At 44.2% G+C, this 25,157-nt stretch overlaps 1 protein-coding gene and 2 pseudogenes across 3 annotated transcripts in view; 2 read left to right on the forward strand and 1 right to left on the reverse strand.

The window, feature by feature from the left end:
• LAPTM4B (lysosomal protein transmembrane 4 beta) overlaps nt 1-25,157 on the reverse strand; it is an 82,777-nt gene that overhangs the window by 54,092 nt on the left and 3,528 nt on the right. The gene's annotated exons all lie outside the window — the stretch shown is intronic.
• On the forward strand, nt 5,870-7,387 carry LOC146403775 (small ubiquitin-related modifier 2 pseudogene; annotated as a pseudogene).
• Nucleotides 24,829-24,964, forward strand: LOC146403776 (U2 spliceosomal RNA; annotated as a pseudogene).

Here is a 25,157-nt window from a genome sequence, read left to right on the forward strand (position 1 = left end):
GTGCCTGCTTCGTGTGGAGTCTTTCTCTTACGCCCCCCCAATAACCTAATGAAGCAGGTGCTAAATCATCCCTGCTTTATTTTTTATTTTTATTTTTTTGTCTTTTGTCCTTTTAGGGCCACACCCACAGCATATGGAGGTTCCCAGGCGAGGGGTCTAATCGGAGCCACAGCTGCCAGCCTGCACCACAGCCACAGCAACACCAGATCCCAGCTGCGTCTGTGACTTGCACCCCAGCTCACCGCCACGCTGGATCCTTAACCCACTGAGCGAGGCCAGGGATCGAACCTGCAACCTCATGGTTCCTAGTCAGATTCGCTTCCACTGCACCACAACGGGAACTCCTATCCCTGTTTTACAAATGAGAAAACTGAGGCTCGGCGATTAAGAACACTGCCCAAGATCAGGCAAATAACAAACTGCCTGTGCCAGAGGGTGCTGTGGAATGTCTTCTTCAATAATGAAAGTGCTGGGAGTTCCCTTCATGGCTCAGCGGTTAACGAACTCGACTAGGATCCATGAGGGCTCGGGTTCAATCTCTGGCCTTGCTCAGTGGGTTAAGGATCCGGTGTTGCCATGAGCTGTGGTGTAGGTCAAAAATGTGGTTTGGATCCTGCATTGCTAAGGCTATGGTGTAGGCCAGCAGCTACAGTTCTGATTCTACCCTAGCCTGGGAACTTCCATGTTGGGCAGGTATAGCCCTGAAAAAAAAAAAAAAAAAAAATCAAGTTTCCTTGGCGTTTTATCCCCTCTACATTCTTATCTTTGGAAAAGGCAGTCCAAAGATTACGAACTGAAAAAAGATCAGATGAAATAACCTAATAAGCATTATGTTTTGAAAAGTAAAGCAACAGACAAAACCAAAGCATTCACTACTGTAATAACAATGGGGTTGGTTTTAAGGTTTTAGGGTAAAAAACAAAAAACAAAACAAAAAAATCCGAAAAACAACCACATCAATTTGGGATTCAAGGGCAAAGCTGTAATGAAGGAAGGAGTGGACCAGGGCAAGAAAAAGATGGGAGGATGAGGGGGCAGGGGGCAGTGCAGTGAGTCTGATTAGGAAACATGTGCCCGATGCAGGGATCCTATAGGGCTAGTTACAGAGCCTGGATTTTATTCTAAATTTAACAAGAAGCAAATGGAGAATATAAGGAAGGGAAGAATGTGATCTCATTGGGGTTCCAATGAATGAATTATGTAAAACACCAAGAAGGGTGCCTGGCATATACCAGCCACTCAGATTAGTTCCCTTACCTCTTCAAACCTTAACAGAAAGAACTGAGACGCTCTTGGCTGGCATCAGAAAATTACCTGATTCCAGATCTTCTGAGACAGTATGACCCAGCTGCTTTTCTTTCAGGTCCAATACACCTGTCGGCTCTTGATCAACTAATCATCTCCTCGCCTGGTTTATTTATCATAATCCTTTTACTAACTGCCTACACCAGAGTAAGCACTTTGCCAAGAGCTTAGAAAGAACCCTCCAGGATTCAAAATAGGAGGTTAAATAAAACATGCCCCCAACTAACACAAAGCATAAAGCGGTAAACGTGATAAGAGCTTGGAGAAGGAATTGTGGAAATTCAGAGAATTATAGTACTGAAGCCTGAGGCTGAGGTGCCGCGTGGCACCAGAGCCTTTGGATGGGGCTGGAAAGATGAGAAGGTTTTGGAACCTGAGAGGCATAGAAATGAACAATTTCAAGTACAGGTAAGGCCAACTGGGGGATGGGGCCTGCACTGAAAATAGCAAGTAGCTGGATTTGTGACAACACTGTAGACAAAAGAGGGTGCTAGGGAATGAGAAATGCTGGCTGGGGCCAGGGGGTGGTGAGTCCTCAAAACCAGGATAGGAATCTGGGGCTTTACCCAAACAGTTAATGAAGAAACTTTAAAAGGGTTTTTTTTTCTTTTTATAGCCATGCCTTCAGCATATGGAAGTTCCCAGGTTAGGGGTCAAATCAGAGCTGTAGCTGCCGGTCTACACCACAGCCACAGCAACGCCAGATCTGAGCTGCGTCTGCAACCCACACCACAGCTCACGGCAACACCAGATCCTTAACCCACTGAGTGAGGTCAGGGATCAAACCTGCATCCTCAAGGACACTGTGTCGGGTTCTTCACCTGCTGAGCCACAACAGGAACACCCAAACCGTAAAGGTTTTTGAGAGGGATAGGACATGATCAGAGCTACCCTTAAAAGATCAAGCTGGAAGAGGCCTGGAGGCGAAAATGGAGGCAGGAGAACAATCTGGAAAGTACCACAGTGGGGAGTTCCCATTGTGGCTCAGCAGGTTAAGGACCTGACGTTCTCTCCATGAGGATGCAGGTTTGATCCCTGGCCTTGCTCAGTGGGTTGAGGATCTAATGTTGCCGTGACTGTGGTGTGGGCCTGCAGCTGCAGCTCCAATTCGACCCCTAGCCCAGGAACTTCTATATGCTGTGGGTGCGACCCTAAAAAGACAAGCAAGGACAATGGTCTGGCTGCGTAGTAATGAGGGTCTGATCCACTTCAGCTCTGACTCTCATGACAACCCTGTCTGACTGCCTCTTAGGGTTAGTCTGGGAGGTTGAGTGACATTGTCTTAGCGTGTCCCTTAGTTAAGTCACTTGGTTAAGTGACTTTGACTACGTGTGGAAGAGCCAAGGTTTAAATCTCAAGACCTTTCCATGTGGAGGTGGAATTATTAGAGACATAGGAAGTGACCAGATGCGAAGATTAAAAATGAAAACTCCGAGGAAGTTCCCGTCGTGGCTCAGTGGTTAACAAATCCGACCAGGAAACATGAGGTTGCAGGTTCGGTCCCTTGCCTTGCTCAGTGGGTTAAGGATCTGGCATTGCCGTGAGCTGTGGTGTGGGTCGCAGGCGCGGCTTGGATCCTGTGTCGCTGTGGCTCTGGTGTAGGCCAGGCTGCTACAGCTCCGATTCAACCCCTGGCCTGGGGACTTCCATGTGCCACAGGAGCGGCCCAAGAAATGGCAGAAAAAGACAAAAAAAAAAACTCCGAAATTTCAAGCCTGGGTGACAAAACCTTGTCGTTATCAGAAATCAGGAAGACTGTTTCAAGGACAATGATGAGGCTGATTTGAGGTAGGAAAAGTACTTGCAGGCTCTTGGAATAATCGTGTTACATCTTGTCCATCTGGCCTCTAAGCCTTTGGTACTCAGGTCCCCCACCCCGCCCCGCGTGTCTGTTTGCCTGTCCCAGATCTGACCACCTGCTACGCAGTTCCTGTGTGCTTTCATGCCCTCTCCTGTCTCTGAACATGTCACACTGCTCCCGACAGCAGAGTTCTGGCTCCTGGTCGCTATGCCGGGCTGTGCTCCAGCTGCTCCAGGAAGTGTCATTCTGCCCGCCCCCACCCCCCGCCAGGTCCCTGTGGCCCTTCTTCTCTCTGTGCTCCGGAGCCAGGGACCACAGTCCAAGGGCCAAGGTCCCTTCCAGCTGTCCTTGTTCTTGAAAAGACAGTCCAGAGAGAGGAGACAAAGATAATACAAAGATATGATGGTAAGGTCATTACACATCACCAATGAGTCACCATTGAGTCCTTTTAACAAGAGTAAAATTTTCATAATAGAAGGTCTGTGTGTTGACATGCACTTACTGTGTTATGAGGAAACCTCAATTGTTGGATGGGAATTTGGCACACCCTAGAGGATGTGAATACAGAAGGGTGACATGGTGACCCATGAGGACCAAGGTCTATGCAAAGGGCTGGGGGGCAGGACTAGCCAGAGTAGATACTAAACACAGTTGGATGCAAAGGTCAACTACAAGTCAAAGTCCCCAAGAACACTGGGAAAGTACTTCCTGAAAAACAGAAAATGGAAATCAACCTATCCATCAATTCTGAACAAGAATAAAATAGCACCACAAATGAGAACCAAGAAGATGGCAGCATTTGCCAGGAGCAGATTATGTAAGGATCACAGCTCATCTAAATGTAAAAGGAAAGAGAAGGCATAAGTTCGCATTCAGCTAACGCTCACTTACATTTGGGCTTTCTGTCTATTTTGGTAGGTCATGCACAAACTGTTCCTATTCTATTTTACAAAGTGTTCCTGTAGTGTCACATATTTTTCCCTTGTTCTTGACAATGATGACTTCCACATGTAAATAAATTCAATGTTTGTCCAATTACTTAAGTGGTGTCAGGCCCTTGAACAGTCTCCAGGCATCCTCAGCCCTCTTTACCCTTCGATCATATATCAGATCCTGAATGAACAGGGAGGCTGGCAGCTTGAATCCAAACAACCGAAAATGCAAAATGTAATTCTCAGCTTGCTTTTGAAAAGCCTCGCTAAAAGAACTTTAAGAATGCTCAAACCCACTGAGATAATAATTACACAACAAGCAGAATTCTGCACAGAGAGTTGTGTCCAAAAAGGATCATGCACTTATTTATAATAATGAAAATTGAAAACAAAAGTAGAATGATGAAATAAAGAGTACAACTAAGTAGGCATTAAAGATATTTAAAAAATTAATGACAAGAAAATGTTCACATTATAATGTAAAATGAAAAAAATGAGGGGGGGAGGGAATGGGATGGACTGGGAATTTGGGGTGAATAGATGCAAACCATTGCCTTTGGAATGGATAAGCAATGAGATCAATAAGACCCTGCTGTGCAGCCCTGGGAACTATGATGACCTAGTCACTTATGATGGAGCATGATAATGTGACAAAAAGGAATGTCTATATGTATGTGTGACGGAGTCACCTTGCTGTACAGTAGAAAATTGACAGAACAATAAACCAGCTAAGATGGAAAAAATAAAAATCATTAAATAAAAAAAGAAAAAAGAAAAAGATATTAAATACTATCTGCAATATACAAATTTTTATTCCAATTTATCATTTATGTTCACAAGTACAAATCACAGACTAAATACACTAAGATATAAATGTTATAAACTATGAGATAGGTCTGCAGATGTCTTATACCTTAAACTATCAGTATACCCTTTTTGTATTTTTCAGAGTATCTAACATGAGTATAGTTGCTTTTATAGTCAGGAAAAATTATTTCAAGAGCCAACAATATGTTTAGTGAGTTCCCACTGTGGCTCAATGGGTTAAGAAGCCAACTAGTATCCATGAGGATGTGGGTTCAATCCTTGGCCTCCCTCAGTGAGTTAAGGATCTGGTGTTGCCATGAGCTGTGATGTAGATTGTAGATGTGGCTCAGATAATGAATTGCTGTGGCTGTGGTGTCGGCCAGCAGGCACAGCTCCGATTCAACCCCTAGCCTGGGAACTTCCATATGCCGCAGGTGTGGCCTTGAAAAGCAAAAAAAGAAAAAAAAGAGAATATAAAATATGTTATAGAATATTATTATTAGAGTTCCTGTTGTGGCTCAGTGGAAATGAATCCGACTAGGAACCATGAGGTTGTGGGTTCAATCCCTGGCCTCACTCAATGGGTTAAGGATCGGGTGTTGCCGTGAGCTGTGGTGTAGGTCACAGACATGGCTCGGAACTGACTGGCGTTGCTATGGCTGTGGCGTAAGCTGGCAGCTGAAGCTCCAATTAGACCCCTAGCCTGGGAACCTCCGGGTGCAGTCCTAAAAAAAGACAAAAGACAAAAAAAAATATTTTTTTAAGAATATTATTATTAAGCCTGACATTCTAAAGCAAGAAGATGGCCAATAACAAGCATATCTGGCTAGGCATTCAAGTTAAAGCTTGGAAACAGGCATAGCAGAGGAGAAAAAGTCAGTAAAATAAAAAAATAACAACTAAGATCTGCCACTTCCAGTGACAGTGAACTAGGTTATACAAACCAATCTTTGCAGTGAGGACAAAGAGACAATTTGGACATAATAAAAACAACATCTGTGGGGAGGCATTCGCTAGCAAGGCAATGAAGACTTATGGGACCAAGATCCAGGAGCAGATAGAATCACCCCTGAGGGCATTTGTGGATTCCAGATGGACAAGAGCTAAGAGCTTGAGAGCACCTTGTCAGGCTTGCTGGGCCAGAGTTAGTAAGAGCTGGAGTACAGGGCACACGGGGTGGGTGTGGAGGGCAATAATCCCCAGGGCTTTGCCACAGGACCATGAAGGCGCCTCACCACTGGAGTAAGGTGAACCAAAGACAAGTCTTTATTTTTCTTTTTTTTTGCCTTTTAGGGCCGCACTCGCGGCATATGGAAGTTACCAGGCTAGGGGTCCAGTTGGAGCTGTAACTGCTGGCCTACCCCAAAGCCACAGCAACCCCAAGGTCCAAGCCACATCTGTAACCTACAACACAGCTCACGGCAACGCTGGATCCTTAACCCACTGAGCAAGGCCAGGGATCGAACCCGCAATCTCATGGTTCCTAGTCGGATTCGTTAACCACTGTGCCATGACGGGAACTCCAAGAAGACAAGTCTTTAGAGAGACACAGCCCGGCTTTGCATCCTCCAAATCCTGAAACTGGATTGAGGGGATCACCAGCTAATAGGCCCCTGTAAGAAACTGTCAAAGGCCTTACTGAAGAAAAGATACCATCTCGTGCTACGAATTATTTCTTCAATTATTCAAATACAATGTCCAGAATACAAGAAAGAGAAGAAAGGATACTAAGAACAAGAACCAGCAGAAACAACAGACAACAGAAACAGACCACAGGTACTCTAGATACTGAAGTTAATGGGATTCCCCCTTTAAAGTGACTGTGCTTACAATATTCAAAGAGATGATTTAAAGATGTCCCATCATGGCACAAGGGAAACAAATTCGACTAGGAACCGTGAGGTTGCGGGTTCGATCCCTGGCCTCGCTCAGTGGGTTAAGGATCCGGCATTGCACTGAGCTGTGGTATAGGTCACAGATGCAGCTTGGATCCTGCATTGCTGTGGCTGTGGCGTAGGCCGGTGGTTGTGCTCAGATTAGACCCCTAGCCTGGGAACTTCCATGAGCCAAGAGTACATAAAGAAGAACAACAAAAAAGAGAGAGAGAGGATTTAAAAAAAAAAAAAACACAGCAGCCCTCTCCCTCCTCCACCGCTGCCACCTCCTTCGGCTGCTCCTGGTGCTGCTTACATGCTCCTTCGGTGTGGACCTGGTACCTCTTTTGTGAAGCGGCAGCTGAGGAGACTCCAGCGCTGGCCATGCCCAGTCAAATGCCCAAGAAGTCAAGACTAAGAACAACAATCATGTTAGTTTGAAAGTGGCAGGGCAGGATGGTTCCGTGGTGCAGTTCAAGATTAAGAGGCATACACCACTTACTAAGGCAATGAAAGTCTATTGTGAACGACAGGGCTTGTCAATGAGGCCAGTTAGATTCTGATTTGACAGGCAGCCAATGAGTGAAACAGACACACCTGCACAGTTGGACATGGAGGATGAAGATACAACTGATGTGTTCCAGCAGCAAAGAGGAGGTGGCTATTAAAAGGGTACCTGCTACTTTACTCCAGAATTCTACTTCTCCAGACCCAGAAGATAGTCTCAATTAGAAAACCACAATTTAGAGTTTCCGTCATGGCTCAGTGGTTAATGAACCTGACTAGTATGCATGAGGATTCGGGTTTGATCCCTGGCCCCGCTCAGTGGGTTAAGGATCCCACATTGCTGTGGTGTAGGCTGGCAGCTACAGCTCTGATTCAACCCCTAGCCTGGGAAACTCCATATACTGCAGGTGTGGCCTTAGAAAGACAAAGGACAAAAAAAAAAGAAAGAAAGAAAGAAAACCACAATTTGGTTCCACCACATCCTGGCTACTAGAGTATAGTTTTCTCTATTCTTTCATTTTCCCCTTCCCTGTTCCTTTATTGTACATGAAGTAACATATGAATGTGCATAAGCATATCCCTTTTTTGTTTAACTAAATGGCCAGTGGTATATTTTGATAGACATCAAAGGGAGATAGGATAAGGGAAAAATACTGGTTCTGTGAAAATAGGCTCTTTCTCCATTAGTGGCGTGCTCATTCACTTCTCGTCTCTATATTCCAGGAAGTTATTGTTTGCTCACTGTTTAACAAAAAAAGAACATAAAAATCCTTGCTTGGAGTTCCCGTTGTGGCTCAATGGTTAATGAACCTGACCAGCATCCATAAGGACATGGGTTCGATCCCTGGCCTTGCTTGGTGGGTTAAGGATCTGGCGTTACCATGAGCTGTGGTGTAGGTTGCAGATGCGGCTCGGATCCCATGTTGCTGTGGCTCTGGCGTAGGCTGGCAGCCACAACTCCAATTCGATCCCTAGCCTGGGAACCTCCATATGTCACCAGTGCAGCCCTAAAAGACAAAAGAAAATAAAAAAAATTTTTTTTAATTTTTTAAAAATCCTTGCCTATCTTGTTCAATTGGAGAATTTTAATGTTTTTCATTTATCATTGTAAAACCAAGGATAATTTTATAAATTTTTGTACATAGCTGTTACATGTAGGGCAATCTGTCTTTAAGTAGGGATAAAATACTCTAAAAGAAATGAACCGTAGATAGTTTTCCCTTCAAGCGTCTTATTGTTTAAATAAGCTTCTTTAAAAAAAAACAAAAAACAAAACAAAACAAAACAAAAAAAAAAAAAACAGAATAAGAATTTTGGCAGGGAACTTGAATTACCAAAAAAGAGATAGGAGAGATTTTTTAAACAACAGAAACTCTAGAATGTAAAAATACAGTAGCCAAATCAAGAACTTGCTTGATGGGCTGAACCCAATAAGACAAGAGTTATAAGAAAAACCAATGAGCTGGATAAGACAGAAGAAATATTCAGATAAGCTGCCTTTAATAAAAACAAAAGAAGCCATGGGAGTTCCCTGGTGGCTTAGGAGGTTAAGGTTCCAACATTGCCACTGCTGTGGCATGGGCACGGCCAAAATGAAAAAAAAAAAAGCAGCAGCAGCCAGAAGACAATGTAGTTACATCTTTAAAATGCTAGGAAGGAAAAGAACCACATACAAGTTTATACCAAGCAAAAACAAAACAAAAAACAATCCTTCACGGATGAAAATGAAACAAAGATGTTTTCAGACAAAGGGGAATTTGTCATCAGTAGCTCAGGAATAAAGAAAGCATTAAAGGGTGTTCTTTGAGCAAAAGAAAAATGATACCAGATGAAAGGCTTAAGGTGTACAAAGAAGTTAACAACAAAAATGATAATTATGTTGACAATGGTAACACATAATAACAATAATGACTTAGGAGGGCAAAGTACAAACATAATCAAAACACAATAACAGCATACAGATCACGAGAGGATAACTGGAACTGAACTGATCATAGGTCCTTGCATTGTCCAGGAAGAGAATTAAAGTACTTTTTTTTCCTCTCTCTCTCTAGGTCAATAAGAGTAGCTTTATTCATACACACTTATCTTTGTTTCCAGGCTTATAAACACTTTCTTTTAAGTACCTTTTAATGTGAGATTTTTAAAAGTAGCCTCTGTCTACACGGCCCTGTTCTGATAGGAAAATAAATGTCTGACATTTGCTATTTCAATTCAAACAACCGTGGTAAATACATTCCAGGGAAAATCAGATTTACCCACCTGCCTAAGAAGTTGACTAAATTAGTTCCTCTACTCTCTGCTCAACACTCTGCTTAAAACTCATATAAAGATGAAGAAGGCACAGTGCCCACCGTAGGCCTAGGGGCAAGCACACATCAGCAACCAAGTAAAATGTAGAAAAAATACTGTCACATTCATTAATTCATCTACTGATTGGTTCAAAAATTAACTATTAGGTAACAAATATATGCCAGGCACCATGCTAACATCAATACACACTATTCCAGAGTTCCCGTCGTGGCTCAGTGGTTAACGAATCGACTAGAAACCATGAGGTTGCGGGTTCGATCCCTGCCCTTGCTCAGTGAGTTAAGGATCCGGCGTTGCCGTGAGCTGTGGTGTGGGTTGCAGGTGCAGCTCGGATCCCGCGTTGCTGTGGCTCTGGCGTAGGCCGGTGGCCACAGCTCCGATTAGACCTCTAGCCTGGGAACCTCCATATGCTGTGGGAGCGGCCCTAGAAAAGGCAAAAGACAAAAAAAAAAAAAAAAAAAAATACACACTATTCCTCTCCAAGGTATTGTCTAGTGGGAAAGACAGTCAAATAAATGAGCTGTTGTTCCATTTAAAGTGAAAAGGAATTCTGCTACACTGGTGGCTGGGGCGAAGGGGCTGGCAGGTGAAAGCCTCCGCAGGAAGAGGATTTTCTTCCTCATACCACAAAGTAGCAGACTTCTGGAACTCTTTAGAGACCAAGATTACAGCTCATCCTTTGAGGTGGATTATAATTAACAGCCAGCGTTTTCAGTTGTAGAAGCTATAAATCCTCTAGGTTATACACTGGGCGAGATAAACATTAAGCAGTAAAATGGAAGTGCTGTCTTTTCTTTGTGCCCCACTTCAACCGGCCAATTTTAAAAATGTATTACGTTAGGAGTTCCCACTGCGGTGCACTGGGTTAAAAATCAGACTGCAGCAGCTCGGGTCACTACAGAGGGGAAGGTCGGACCCCCGGCCCAGGGCAGTGGATTAAAGGATCCGGCGTTGCCACAGCTGCAGCTCGAATTCAATGCCTGGCCCAGGGTGCAGCCATAAAAAAAATTTTTTTTTTAATTTTTTGTAATGTGTTATTGGGAGTCCCCCCACCCCACCCCAAATGCATTCAATGAGGTCCTTCTCATTCACCCTGCAGCTCACAGTGCCACCCTTCCAGCATGTCTTCCCCATGGCTAACAGATTAAATCAAGAAATCACCACCGCCACGCACGGCTGTATATTACTGAAGCGGGTCTGCCTCCGGGGTGGGGTGCGATTGTTATTACACCATTCTACAGATGCGAACTCTTGGACTTCAGGGGGAACCGGCACCAGGTCACAGAGTATTCAGCTGAAAATCAATCACGGGTCCTCTGATTACAAATGCCACACATGCTCTTTCCGGCAACCCAGGTTCTGTCCCAGAAGCCGCCACACCCGGTTCCCAAGTCCTGGCGACTCTGCTGACCAATCCCCTGGCAGCAGGCTTGCAATTCTTTTCAAGGGAGTGTCCTAGACAGCAGCTTGCAATGTGACAGGAGGCTGGCAGCGATATGAAACCCGACTGGCAAGCCCAGCAGAAGCAATCCCAGCTTCCCTGGACAGACTTGGGTCGGGCTGACCTTCAGCCTCAGGCCGAGGCACCACTCCACCCTCAGAATAATGAGAACGATGCCTGGACAGTGGACCGAAGGCCAAGGACGGTCCTCTAGCAGAGGCCAGAAAGAGGGCTGTCCAAAAAGCCACTGGGAGACTTGGGAGTGGGGAGGGCGTGAACGGGGAGAACAACTGTGTTCCCTTTTCTGGCTGAAAGAACACTGGCTCTCTGGATATAAAGAGATAGGCCTCCCCTGGGGCCGAGTTTGGAATGGCCTATGGAGGCCTCAACTTTGTGCCAAAAGGATCAAGTATTAGAGGGCCAGAAAGCTGAATGTGGAAGAGAGAAAACACGAAGTGCAAAACGGCTAAATTAATTTTTCAGTGCAGCCAAATTGGTGTTCTTTGTGTGCCGATATATTCCATTTATTAGGTCTGTTCCTCCTTATTTGTTTTGGTTTTTTTTTTTTGTCTTTTTGCCATTTCTTGGGCCACTCCCGCGGCATATGGAGGTTCCCAGGCTAGGGGTCGAATCGGAGCTGTAGCCACCGGCCTACGCCAGAGCCACAGCAACACGGGATCCGAGCCGCGTCTGCAACCTACACCACAGCTCATGGCAATGCCGGATCGTTAACCCACTGAGCAAGGGCAGGGATGGAACCCGCAACCTCATGGTTCCTAGTCGGATTCGTTAACCACTGCGCCACGACGGGAACTCCTATCCCTCCTTATTTGTAACCATCCTACTGCAATGACTAGGATTACCATTAAAAAAAAAAAAAAAAAAGGCATTCCCATCTTGGCTCAGTGGTTAACAAATCCAACTAGGAACCATGAGGTTGCAGATTCGATCCCTGGCCTTGCTCAGTGGGTTATGGATCCGGCATTGCTGTGAGCTGTGGTGTAGGTTGCAGATGTGGCTCGGATCCAGTGTTGCTGTGGCTACAACTCCGATTCGACCCTCTAGCCTGGGAACCTCCATATGCTGTGAGAGCAGCCCTAGAAAAGGCAAAAAGACAAAAAAAATAATAATAATAATAATAATAATAACACTTTGAAAGACTGTTTATAAAGTGATTAGATTTCTTACTTCCTCTTTAGCTTCAATACATAAAAGAATACTTTATTCCTACAGCTATTCTCCAAAGACAGAAGTGAAACTAATAAAACAGAATGTCTTTACTGACGAAAGTTAAGAGGCAATAACGGACTTAACCATTAGAATGTAATTTTGTGTTCCACTCAACAGTGTGGCTACACTGAACTTTAGAGTGAAATTTTTTTCCTACAAAGCAGCGACACATAATATAATACGATAAGGTGTGTGATGTAAACATTCATTACTGTGAATCTAGGTATTAGAACTTTCTTGAAAGGTGATGTTAATATCTGACATTTTACTTTTTTTTTTTTTTTTTTTTTTTTTAAGGGCCACACTTGCAGCGTATGGAGGTTCCCAGGCTAAGGGATCAGAGCTACAGCCGCCAGCCTACACCACAGCCATGGCAACGCCAGATCCTTAACCCACTGAGTGAAGCCAGGGATTGAACCTGCAACCTCATGGTTCCTAGCTGGATTCGTTTCCACTGCACCAAGTTGGGAAGTCCTGACATTTTACTTTTAGTTAAAAGGAAAGAGTCTTAGATTTCTTAAAAAGCAAACAGCCTCTGAAGATCATTGTTCTTAAGCTATCCTCGAAGTAAACTAATGAAAAGATTATCCAGTAAATTATCATCCCTAGTGTAAATACATAAATAGCTAAGATCCTACTCCTGTTTACATACCTTAGAACAAATATTATCTGAGAGACTTCCACTTAGTTTCTAAACAGCTAGTAAGGAAAAAACAAAAACTAGGCAAAGAAATATTCTCAGGTAAATAAAAGAATCAAAGAAAGCACCTATTCAAATTTAAACATTTTCGTAAAAGCTCTGTGGTGTTTCTGCTATTAAAGTGTGTTCCTTTGAGTCTATACTTTGAGTCTTTATCACCAAGCCTTCAGTTACTTGTTCTGTTCCATACCTTTCGAAGGAATAAAAATGGTCAAAAGTTTTAACTACAAAGGCAAGATTCTAAGAAAAGGCAATTAGCAAAAAGAAATGTATGAATCCACAAACCGCTGCCACCAAAAGTGTTATCAGCAGACCTTCAGCTTCAGTGTCATCCCAGCAAGTTACTAAGGCAGAACCAAGAGACCAGCTCCAGACCTAATGAATGAGACCAACTCCAGACTTAATGCATGAAAAGCAAAGGTCAACAAGACTGACAACTGACTTCTCAGCAGAAAAGCAGTAATCAAAAGAGAATGGAAGGACAGCTTCAAAGTGTTACACAAGACAATAACTGTGAACCAAGGATTGAGACAACTTTCAAGAATGCAAGCCAGGAGCTCCCGTCGTGGCGCAGTGGTTAACGAATCCGACTAGGAACCATGAGGTTTCGGGTTCCATCCCTGCCCTTGCTCAGTGGGTTAATGATCCCACGTTGCCGAGAGCTGTGGTGTAGGTTGCAGACGTGGCTCGGATCCCGCGTTGCTATGGCTCTGGCATAGGCTGGCAGCTACAGCTCTGATTGGACCCCTAGCCTGGCAACCTCCATATGCCACAGGAGCAGCCCAAGAAATGGCAAAAAAACCAAAAAAAAAAAAAAAAAAAAAAAGAATGCAAGCCAAATAAAGTTATTTTCAGAGAACAACTGTCAGGGAGTTCCTGTTGTGCCGCAGCAGAAACGAATCCGACTAGGAACCGTGAGGTTGCAGCTTCGATCCCTGGCCTTGCTCAGTGGGTTAAGGATCTGGCGTTGCCGTGAGCTGTAGTGTAGGCTGCAGATGCAGCTTGGATCTGGCGTTGCTGTGGCTGTGGTGTAAGCCAACAGCTACAGCTCCAATTAGACCCCTAGCCTGGGAACCTCCATAGGCTGTGGGTGCGGCCGTAAAAAGACAAAAAAAAAAGACAAAGAACAACTGTCAGAATTCCACCAACAGATCTCACTAAAGGAAATTTTTAAATATGTACATCAGACAGAAGGACAGTGATCCTGGACAGTAGGTCTGAGGTGAAAAAGAAAATGACAGATCATGGACTTTCCACATTCTGGGTATTAAAATATCCATTTTTCTGGAGTTCCCTGGGGGCCTAGCAGTTGAGGATCCAGCATTGTCACTGCTGTGCTCAGGCTACTGCTGTGGCAAAGGTTTGATCCCTGGCCTAGGAACTTTGACATGATGCAGATGTGGCCCTCCCCCCAAAAAAATCCATTTTAAAATAAAAACATTTATAATGACTGCAAAAAAGAGAGAAAATAATGAACAAAGAAATGTAAACAGGTGGATATTTCTAAGTAAACATTGATCATATAGATCAATGTCTTAGGGAGCTTTTTAAAAAGACACTAAAATACAAAGAAATAAATGACTGCAGTCAAGGAACTCACATTTTTCAAAAGAAAGACAAAAAATATCATTAAGTATAGGGAGTTCCCGTCTTGACGCAGTGGAAACGAATCCGACTAGGAACCATGAGGTTGCGGGTTCGATCCCTGGCCTTGATCAATGGGTTAAGGATTCGGCAATGCCATGAGCTGTGGTGTGGGTCACAGACGTGGCTTGGATCCCTCGTTGCTAGGGTTGTGGCATAGGCCAGTGGCTACAGCTCTGATCAGACCCCTAGCCTGGGAACTTCCATATACCGCGGGTGCAGCCCTAGAAAAGACAAAAAAATATATACATATACAGACTTTAATAAGCGCACGTTAAAATTTCTTGAGTGAACCACTTAAAATAATAGAAATAAAAAACAGCAGGAAGGCAAAAAAAAAAAAATGGATAAGAAAAAACTCTGATAACACAATACGTGGCAACAAAGGAGAGAAAAACAAACAATGAGCAAAGTAAGTTGCAATATATTAATCACTGTTAATGTTAAGTGGGCTGATTTCTCCAGTTAAGGACAAAAGATTGCCAAGCTCCCGACATGGCCACTAGTCCCCACATTCCCATATGCCTTTTTTTTTTTTTCTTTTGGTTCTTTTATTTTAGGGCTGCCGTGCTGCATAGAGAAGTTCCCGGGCTAGAGGTCCAATAGGAGCGACAGATACCAGCCTACACTACAGCCACAGCAATGCCAGATTCAAGCTGCATCTGTGAACCACATCACAGCCACAGCAACACCAGATCCAAGCTGCATCTGCAACCTACACCATAGCTCGCAGCAATGCCAGACCCTCAACCCACTGAGCGAGGCCAGGGATCAAACCTGCGTCCTCATGGATTCCAGTCAGATTCATTTCTGCTGAGCCACAACAGGGAACTCCAACTCCCATACACCTTAGCACACTGCCCCACATTCTCCTTCGCGGCACTTATCACAATTATGTTCCAATATTTACTTGTGTGACTACTAATCAATATGTATGAATTACTGCTCATTTCCTCTACTAGACCATAGATTCCATGTGCACAAGGATAGGGTCTGCTTTGAATCACCACTGTACTGCCAGCACCTGGCACAGTTCTTACACCCAGGAAGTTCTCAGTCTGTCAAAAGGAGGAGGAATGAAGAAGGCAGGAGGGAAGAAAGAAACCGGATTAAGCATCAAGGTTCCTTCTAGGCTTAAATTTTCTACAATTATTTTCTTTGGAGATGGGCAGTCCTTAAGCCGAAGCACAGCTATAGTTTTCTGACCTATAAGCTAGCTACGTTTTATGTCTTACGTGGATGACTGTGTGTTTCCACTGAAAATGCTATTCTTGTATCCTTCATTTTAATCTTAAAAAACTTTTCAACTATCAATTAAAAACTCCATTAATGCAGCACCCCTTGGGGAAAATGCATTTGCATTTGAATACACATAGTGGTATCCAGAGTTCCGTTTCAGGACTTGTTTCAATTGTTTGCTTTGTCTTTTTTTTTTTTTTTTTGGTCTTTTTGCTATTTCTTGGAGGTTCCCAGGCTAGGGGTCTAATCGGAGCTGTAGCCACAGGCCTACGCCAGAGCCACAGCAACGCGGGATCCGAGCTGAGTTCGCAACCTACACCACAGCTCACGGCAATGCCGGATCGTTAACCCACTAAGCAAGGGCAGGGATTGAACCCGCAACCTCATGGTTCCTAGTCAGATTTGTTAACCACTGCGCCACGATGGGAACTCCTGCTTTGTCTTTCTAGGGCCGCTCCTGCAGCATATGGAGGTTCCCAGGCAAGGGGTCAAATTGGAGCTGTAGCTGCGGGCCTATGCCAGAGCCACAGCAACGCCGAATCGGAGCCGTGTCTGTGACCTACACCACAGCTCATGGTGAGGCCAGATCCTTAACGTATTCGTTGTATTTGTTTCTGCTGTACCACGACAGAAACTCCCTAGGTGGAGGTTTCATCACCAGCACTGTGTTTGTGTTCTGGCCTGCTGGAAGGGAGAAGGGCCACCTGGAGGACAAGTAGCTTCAATTTTTTTTTTTTTTTTTTTTTTTAAGAATGTGAAATGGAAATTGTATATGTTTGCCTTCATTTTTATCCCAGTAGCCAAAAATAAGACATATGACCTAGCTGCAAGGGAGGCTGGGATACATAACCTTTTGCAGGGCATCTCTGTATTCAAGTAAGTCTATTACTCTAAAAGAAGGTGAAAACAGATTCTAGAGGCACCTAGAAATCTGACATAACACGTTAACGGCAGCCTTACTGCTAAGCCTCCTGTGCACTGGGCAACAGGTACTACCTATGGGAGGCTTTAACTTCAGTCTACAAAACAGTGCTTTTTAGGTCTCAGTACTTTAGTTTTCTTCTCTAAATTGGAGTTAATCATTCTGGCAATAAATAATTATAGTTATTGAAAAGTATCACAGGAGGTCCCTGGTGGCCTATCTGGTTAAGGATCCAGCAATGTCACTACTGCGGTGTGGGTTCCATCCCTGGCCCAGGAACTTGTGCATAAACAATGTAAACAAGGAGTTCCCGTCGTGGCTCAGTGGAAACGAATCTGACTAGTATCCATGAGGACGAAGGTTCAATCCCTGGCCTCACTCAGTGGGTTGGGGATCCGGTGTTGCAGTGAGCTGCAGTGTAGGCCGCAGACGTGACTCGGATCCCACATTGCTCTGGCTATGGCAAAGGCCAGCAACTGTAGCTTCAATTCTACCCCTAGCCTGGGAACTTCCATATGCCGTGAGTGTGGCCCTAAAAAACAAACAACAAAACCAAAACAAAAAACCTCCAACTGTGCAGAGGATAAAGGAAGCAGCCCCTGGACCAGACAGAGTTGGCACACTCAGGATGGCACAACTGCCCCACCAGCCTGGGTCTCTGGATGGCCCCACGGAACAAAGTTTGCTTATCTTACCCCCAGCTGTTAACACAAGGGAGAAATAAACTGCATTTTTGCATCTAAGTTATAGCACTTTATCTATACCATAGCAAATACAGAGGTTAATGTAGGTCTCAGCACAAAGGAGAAAAGAACAAATTATCAGCGAATCCAAGGACACCTTCCTTAAATGGAGGGGGGGGACTCGTGCTAGATCAAAATTGAGACCTTAAAAAGGACCACCCAAGAAGCAAACCCTTTGGAGTTCCTGTCGTGGCTCAGTAGTTAATGAATCCGACTAGGAACCATAAGGTTGCAGGTTCGATCCCTGGCCTTGCTCAGTGGGTTAAGGATTCGGCGTTGCTGTGAGCTGTGGTGTAGGTTGCAGACACGGCTCGGATCTGGCGCTGCTGTGGCTCTGGAGGAAGCAGGCGGCTCCAGCTCCAATTCAACCCCTAGCCTGGGAACCTCCATGTGCCGCGGGAGTAGCCCAAGTAGCAAAAAGACAAAAAAAAAAAAAAAAAAGAAGCAAACCCCTCTTTAAGCATAGCTCGAAGAAGACACAGTGTCCTGGCCTGGAGACCTGCTTTCTTTTAGTCCTGGATGTTATCTCTTCTATGAAGTCGGCCTCACCAGACGGTCTTCATGAAAATCTATGAAGTACTCAAATCACTGACAATCATAATTTAGTGTCCTCTACAGGAAAAGATGACATAGAATATTCATCTCCATGAGGGTTTTATTTCTCCATCGAATATTCATACACTGGCATTCTGGCTTTATGTGTCAGCCAGTGTCAATCAGCCATTCAACTTTACGATGCAGACAGGATCCCGTCTCTGGCCCAGCAAGGTTGAGAGCTCACTAAGAAAAGCCCCAATTCTGATGTATCCCATCTGGCCTTCCCTAAGGGGACACCCTAAGGGATTCATCTTTTCCAACACCTCCGTTTCTGCAACCCCAAGCCCTCTACTGTTAGCAAAGATGTCAGCACCAACTTGTGTCAAGTGTGACTGCTTCCCCATCGCTCACTGGGGGAACCAACGATGTCATTTCAGCTGCTCAAGGATAATAAAGGAAAGAAGAAAGCTCACGCTGATTTTTAATAACTAATATTCCTTGGAAGTACAATTGCCAAGAGGCAACTTGAAACCTTTAAACGCTTGTTGGGAGCAAATGAAGAAGTCTGATCTTTGTTTAATTTTTATTTCGCATCAAGTAAAAAAAAAAAATCCATTTATAGCTTTTAGAGAATATTCATCAAGGCTCCAGAAGCTCCATCAAGAGCCAAGAGAGCTGGGAGGAGGTGGAGAAAGCTGTGAGTTATGCTAGGGCTCACCCATTATTCCCACCAGCATCCTTTTACCAACAATAATATATACATCTGCCCCAAAGAGGGTACCAGTTGGGAGGGAGAAATGCGACCTCTGCCTTCACTGCATGAATCAAAGTTGACACAACAAATATATTACACATTTAGTCATTACACACATTGCAGTGCAAAATTCATGTTAACCACTTTCATACGTGATGCTTTGTTAAGTCAGATGTATCTAAAGTGGGTCCTGGAGAGACTGGCATTATAAAACGCTTTGCTGGCAGTCTTTATTCATTTCTTGGTCAGCTTGTCTTTACAATGGCCCAATGAACATCTATCATAACATGCAATAAAAGCTTTAAAAAGTATTAAATATCACTGAACTCTTCACCAGAAAATGTCATAGAACTTCCTTTGATCCTTTATATTTCGGGGTTGGGGAGGCCTATACTTTTAAAGGAGGGCCCATTAGACATCTCTCAAAAAGCCCGTATCAGGGTTCCCATCATGGCTCAATGGTTAACAAACCTGACTAGGATCCATAAAGATGCAGGTTCGATCCCTGGCCTCGATCAGCGGATTAAGGATCCGGTGTTGCCGTGAGCTGTAGTATCAATCACAGACGCAGCTCGGATCCCAAGTGGCTATGGCTGTGGCTGGCAGCTGTGGCTCCAACTGGACCCCAGCCTGGGAGTGCTGTTGGTGCGGCCTTAAGCAAAAAAAAATAAAATAAAAAACTTAAAAATTCTAAAAATTAAATTAAAAAAAAATCCAATATCCCTTTTCGTCCAAATCTGATCGATTCCTGAATTCAGATGGAGAAAATCTGGATGGCAAGAGAGATTTGTATCAATGACTAAACTGGTAAAAGTTCTCTTCCGCACCATGTGCACCCTTAGCAAATGAGAGACTGTATGCCAGGGAGAGCTGACACTGCTGCATCTCGCATCTAGAAGGCTGTACCACACCTTCCTGTTTTCCCAGCCAGCTAAAACAGCCTGCCCTTTCAATCATCCTCAAAAACTGCTTTCACCCCATCACCCCTGTTCATAATTCTTCAGTGCCTCCCCACTGCCTACAGAATAAAATCCATACTCTTGAGCTTAGACTTCTAGTCTTGTGCAATCTAATATAGTAGGGAAAACAGCTAAGAAGGATTACGGAAGTATTACAAATTAGCCCTTATGTTGCCCTGGATTTATAGACCGAGTTATAGAATCTGACATCTGGAAGGAAACCATTCATCTTAAACAAGCATATCACCACCTATCGTGCCTGATCCCGGGGTTGCTTTGAGGGCTAAATAAGAACAAACGTGAAAGTCCTTTGAAAACTATCAATCACGCAACAAATGCAAGATGGCAGTTTTACTACCCAGTATTACTATCCAGACAAAAATCAATAGTTATTGCACCAGAACTCCTAAGGATACAAAAAGAACCCACCAGGCCTGGGTCATAAGCAAGCTGTGACTTTCAAAGTGAACCAGTTGATTACTTGACAGGCCAGGTCATAAAGCCAACGAGACCAGCTACTCTGTGCTCTTTCATCCTTTATAATCTGATATATGGCCAACTCCCCTGTGAATAGTGTCTGGCACAAAGAGGCTTTCAGTATGTATTTGCTGAATGACTAGCCTCCTAAAAAACACTTAGATGATGATAAAAAGGATAAGATGCACTAGGGGGGACCCAACCCAGGTGTCAATGACAAATTCTTCCAACCACCAGGACTACTTTTTAAAATACACTGAGAAGGTGCTCTCTTGTGGCGCAGTGGGTTAAGGATCCGGTGTTGTCACTGTACTAGCGTGGGTTCAGTCCCCGGCCCAGAACTTCCACATATTGCAAGCGTAACCAAAAAAACATGCGCACACACGTGTGCGCGCGTGAAGAAAATCACCTGATAAAATAATGGAAGAAATGACCAAAGAAAAGGTACATTTGAGTGTGCAGGGAGAAATGCAGGTCCTGATAGCAAAATCTATTCCAAAGAAATGGGGGCTTTGGCATTAGGAGTGCAGCAGGGATCTTGTCACTGCCCTCCAAACATTCTTTCCTCCACCTCTACAACTTTTTTTTTTTTTAAATAATAACCAAAGTGACTTTTTTTTTTTTTTTTTTTTTTTTTTTGCCTTTTTCTAGGGCCGCTCCCACAGCATATGGAGGTTCCCAGGCTAGGGGTCTAATCGGAGCTGTAGCTGCCAGCCTACACCAGAGCCACAGCAACACGGGATCCAAGCCACTTCTGCGACCTACACCACAGCTCACGGCAACGCCGGATCCTTAAACCACTGAGCAAGGGCAGGGATCGAACCCGCACATGGTTCCTAGTTGGATTCGTTAACCACTGCGCCACGACGGGGAACTCCAACCTCGACAATTTTTGATGACTCATCCCTCTGCTCTCAACCTGGTGTCTTAAATTAATACCACCACTGGCTCACATCCCTCCTAATCAACATTTCAAGGGCCGAATATCCCAGGCCTAAATCCACTGTACATTCTAGTACCACAACCTTGGCCAACTTGGTTCAGAGGTGGGCAGATAATTTAGTTTGTCTCAAATCTGGATGAATCTCAGGCCTCAGGGTTTAAGTACTGGTGGCTGTTGGTATCCTAAAGAAGATAATCTGGGAGTTCCCGTCATGGCTCAGTGGTTAATGAATCCGACTAGGAACCATGAGATTTTGGGTTCGATCCCTGGCCTTGCTCAGTGGGTTAAGGATTCGGCGTTGCCGTGAGCTGTGGTGTAGGTCCCAGACACGGCTCAGATCCCACGTTGCTGTGGCTCTGGCATAGGCTGGCAGCTACAGCTCGGGTTGGACCCCTGGCCTGGGAACCTCCATATGCCATGGGAGTGGCCCTAGAAAAGGCAAAAAGACAAAAAAAAAAACAAAAAAAGGAGATAATCTGAAAGGGGAAGGGATGGGAGAAATGGGGAAAGAGATGTGGTGGAAACCACTGCATTTGTTAAAGGTGTAAACCAATTTGAGCCGACCTGAAACACACAGGTCATGAAATACGCACATCTCCCTGGGATAGAGAGTCTACATTTTTAGGAGGAGGACAACAAGCTCATATTTGTGTTTGAAATACCTCTGGGAAGAGCATCTGGAATAGAATGGGGCATGCAGGGGGGAGGTTAAAAGGATTATTGATGGCAGGGCTACGAGCAGAGAGACCAGTTATGCTACTTTTAAAATAGCCAAGTGAGTGCTACCGGGAGCCTAAAGGAGGGAAATGGTAGCAAGAATAAGAACAGGCAGAATACGAAGGAAATCAGGAGGCTGAGCAAAAATCCATAGGATATGGAGATGGAATAAAGGAAGAGATTCAGATGGCAAGGGGAACAGAGGCATCCATCTGGGAGTTAGAGATAAAACAAATTTCGGGAGGAAGTTAATAGAGTCAGGCTTAGCATATTAAGTTTTGCTGAAGAAAGAGAGGAAACCCCAGAAGCCTGCAAAGCAATCATTCAGCTTCAAGTATTTCTCTTCATATCATGGTTCCTCTGGAAACCAGGACAAGGTCCTCATTCTGTAAAGTTTAAGCATCATACTTCTCTTTCTCAAAACGTTTGCAGTTATTAAAGGTTATATAATAAAGCAACTGTTTTTAGGTTTGATGGTTAAACTTTTTTGTTTGTTTGTTTTTTTTTGGCTGTGCCTGCAGCAATATCGAAGTTCCTAGATGGAACCTGTGCTACAGCAGCGACCCAGAAGGTGTCACGGAGCAGGACACTTTGAGGACTTCTGGAGCCAGACCCCTCCCCCATATCCTCTGTTTTAGCTCCTCTCTCAAGTGTAACATGTATCTTGTTGGAGGTTTCCCAGAACATTGCAACCTGCCCTCTGTGAACTGCTACAAGAACAAAGGATTTTTGCACCAAGAAGTTTGCAACAATCAATCACGCCCCTCCCTCACTTTGCCTTTAAAAATGCTTTGCAATTTTGGTTTGGGGCACTGGGGATATTTTAGGGGCATGAGCCACCCATCTCCTTCCAGGGCCTACAATAAACCTTTCTCTGCTGCAAGCTCTGGTGTTCTGGTTTGTTTGGCCTGTGTGTGGAACACATGGACATGAATTAACAGCCGCTGCAAGCAACAAGTGACAACGCCAGACAGTTACCTGCTGAGGCACAAGAGAACTCCTAACATGCTTTTAGAAATAAACACAAACCTCTACCTCACATCATAACACAAACTTAATTTGAGATAGATCACAGGTTCATTTACAAAAGCTAAAACCATAAAACTTCTGAAGAAAATATAAGAATAGCTTTACAATTTCAGGGTAGGCAAAGATTTCTTATAACACAGAAAGTACTGACCACACACACATACAAAGACAAACTGAACTTAACTGAAACTAAAAACTACAGTTCACTGGAGTTCCCATGGCGGTGCAGCAGAAACAAATCTGACTAGGAACCATAAGGTTGGGGGTTCGATCCCTGGCCTCACTCAGCCGGTTAAGGATTTGGCGTTGCTGTGGCTATGGTGTAAGCCAGCAGCTACAGCTCCAATTGGACCCCTAGCCTGGGAACCTCCACATACCAGAGGTGCGGCCCTAAAAAGACAAAAAAAAAATCTAGTTCATTGAAGTATACCATTAAGAAATTGAGTGGGTAAGCCACGCACTGAAAGAAAATATTCACAAAGTACATATTTAACAAATGAGTGACCGCTTTCCAAAAATACACAGTTCTTACAAATCAGTAAGAAAAAAAAAAAAAAAAAAAAAAAGACAAAACCCAATTTAATAAATGGCTCAGTGGTAACGAATATGGCTACTGTCCATGAGGATTCAGGTTTGATCCCAGACCTTGCTCAGCGGATTAAGGATATGGAGTTGCTGTGAGCTGTGGTGTAGATTGGAGACATGGTTTGGATCTGGTGTGGCTGTGGCTGTGGCTGGCAGCCACAGCTCTGATTTGACCCCTAGCCTGGGAACCTCCATATGCCGCAGGTGCAGCCCAAAAAAAAAAAAGGGCAAAAAAAATTAAGAATACATTAAAAGTTAAAAATTTTAATGAAAGGGCAATTGGAATTCCCATGATGGCTCAGTGGAAAAGAATCTGACTAGTATCCCTGAGGACACAGGTTCGACCCCTGGCCTCACTCAGTGGGTTAAGGATCTGGCATTGCCGTGAGCTGTGGTGGAGGTCACAGACCCGGCTCTGATCCTGTGTTGCTGCGGCTGTGGCATAGCCCAGCGGCTACAGATCCAATTTAACCCCTGGCCTGGGAACCTACGTATGCCATGGTGCCAGCCCTCAAAAGACAAAAAAAAAAAAAAGGCAATAAATACCACTTCACAAAGGAAGATACACAATTGGCCAAGAAGCAAAGGTAAACTGTTTCGCCCTAGTAGCCGTAAGGGAAACATAAACTAAAGCCACCAGGAGCTACCACTACACGCCCACTCAAACTCCATACGCTACTGATTGGAGTATAAAACAGCAACTTGGAAAACCTCCTGGCCGTTTCTTGTAAAGTTAAACACACATCTGCATGACGACCAGCAATTCCACCCTTAGGTATTTATTCAAGAGAAACAAAAACATATGTCCACCAAGTCTTTTGCAAGAATGTTCAGAGCAGATTTATGCTTAACAGCCCCAAACTGGAAACAACCCAAATGCCCATTCTCTGGCAAATGGATAACCAAACTGCAGTATATTCATACAATTAAATAATATTCAACAATAAAAAGGCACCATCTATTGATACACTCCAAAAACATAACTGAATCTAAAAGACATCGGACTAAGTGAAATAAATCCAATACAAGAGAATATATATATCACTTCTCAGCCTTCTGGCTAAAATCAAGTGCAGTACCTTATCTGTTCTTACAAATATCCCATCATGGCGCAGTGGTTAACGAATCTGACTAGGAACCATGAGGTTTCGGGTTCAGTCCCTGGCCTTGCTCAGTGGGTTAAGGATCCGGCGTTGCCATGAACTGTGGTGTAGGTCGCAGATGCGGCTCGGATCCCGCATTGCTGTGGCTCTGGCATAGGCCAGTGGCCACAGCTCCGATTCAACCCCTAGCCTGGGAACCTCCATATGCCGTGGGAGCGGCCCTAGAAAAGACAAAAAAAAAAAAAAAAAAAAGAAAAGAAAAATATATATCTGATATAACCTGTAGCCAAGGACTATATAGTAAATGCATTTTTGGAACTAGCAGATGGAAACAGGAGCTTGCTCTGTCCGCTCCACACATCAACCTGATACTGCAGTCCTTCCAGGAATGGTGCACCAAAAAAAAAGAAAGAAAGAAAAGAAAAGAATACACAGTATAATTTCATTTATATGAATAGGCAGAACTCACCTCTGGGTGGGAGAGTCTATGGGGGGGGGATATATTAGGAAGAGGCACAAGGGCGCTCTCTGGGAAATGTTCCCTACGGGTGTAGGTTTCAAAGGTGCATGCATTTGTCAAGTCAATGAACTGTAC

This window comes from Sus scrofa, chromosome 4, assembly GCF_054392235.1.
Source record: "Sus scrofa isolate SSC_HxYL_T2T_F1_AM1 chromosome 4, Sscrofa_HxYL_maternal_Yorkshire_Landrace_v2.0, whole genome shotgun sequence".
Lineage (NCBI taxonomy): Eukaryota > Metazoa > Chordata > Mammalia > Artiodactyla > Suidae > Sus > Sus scrofa.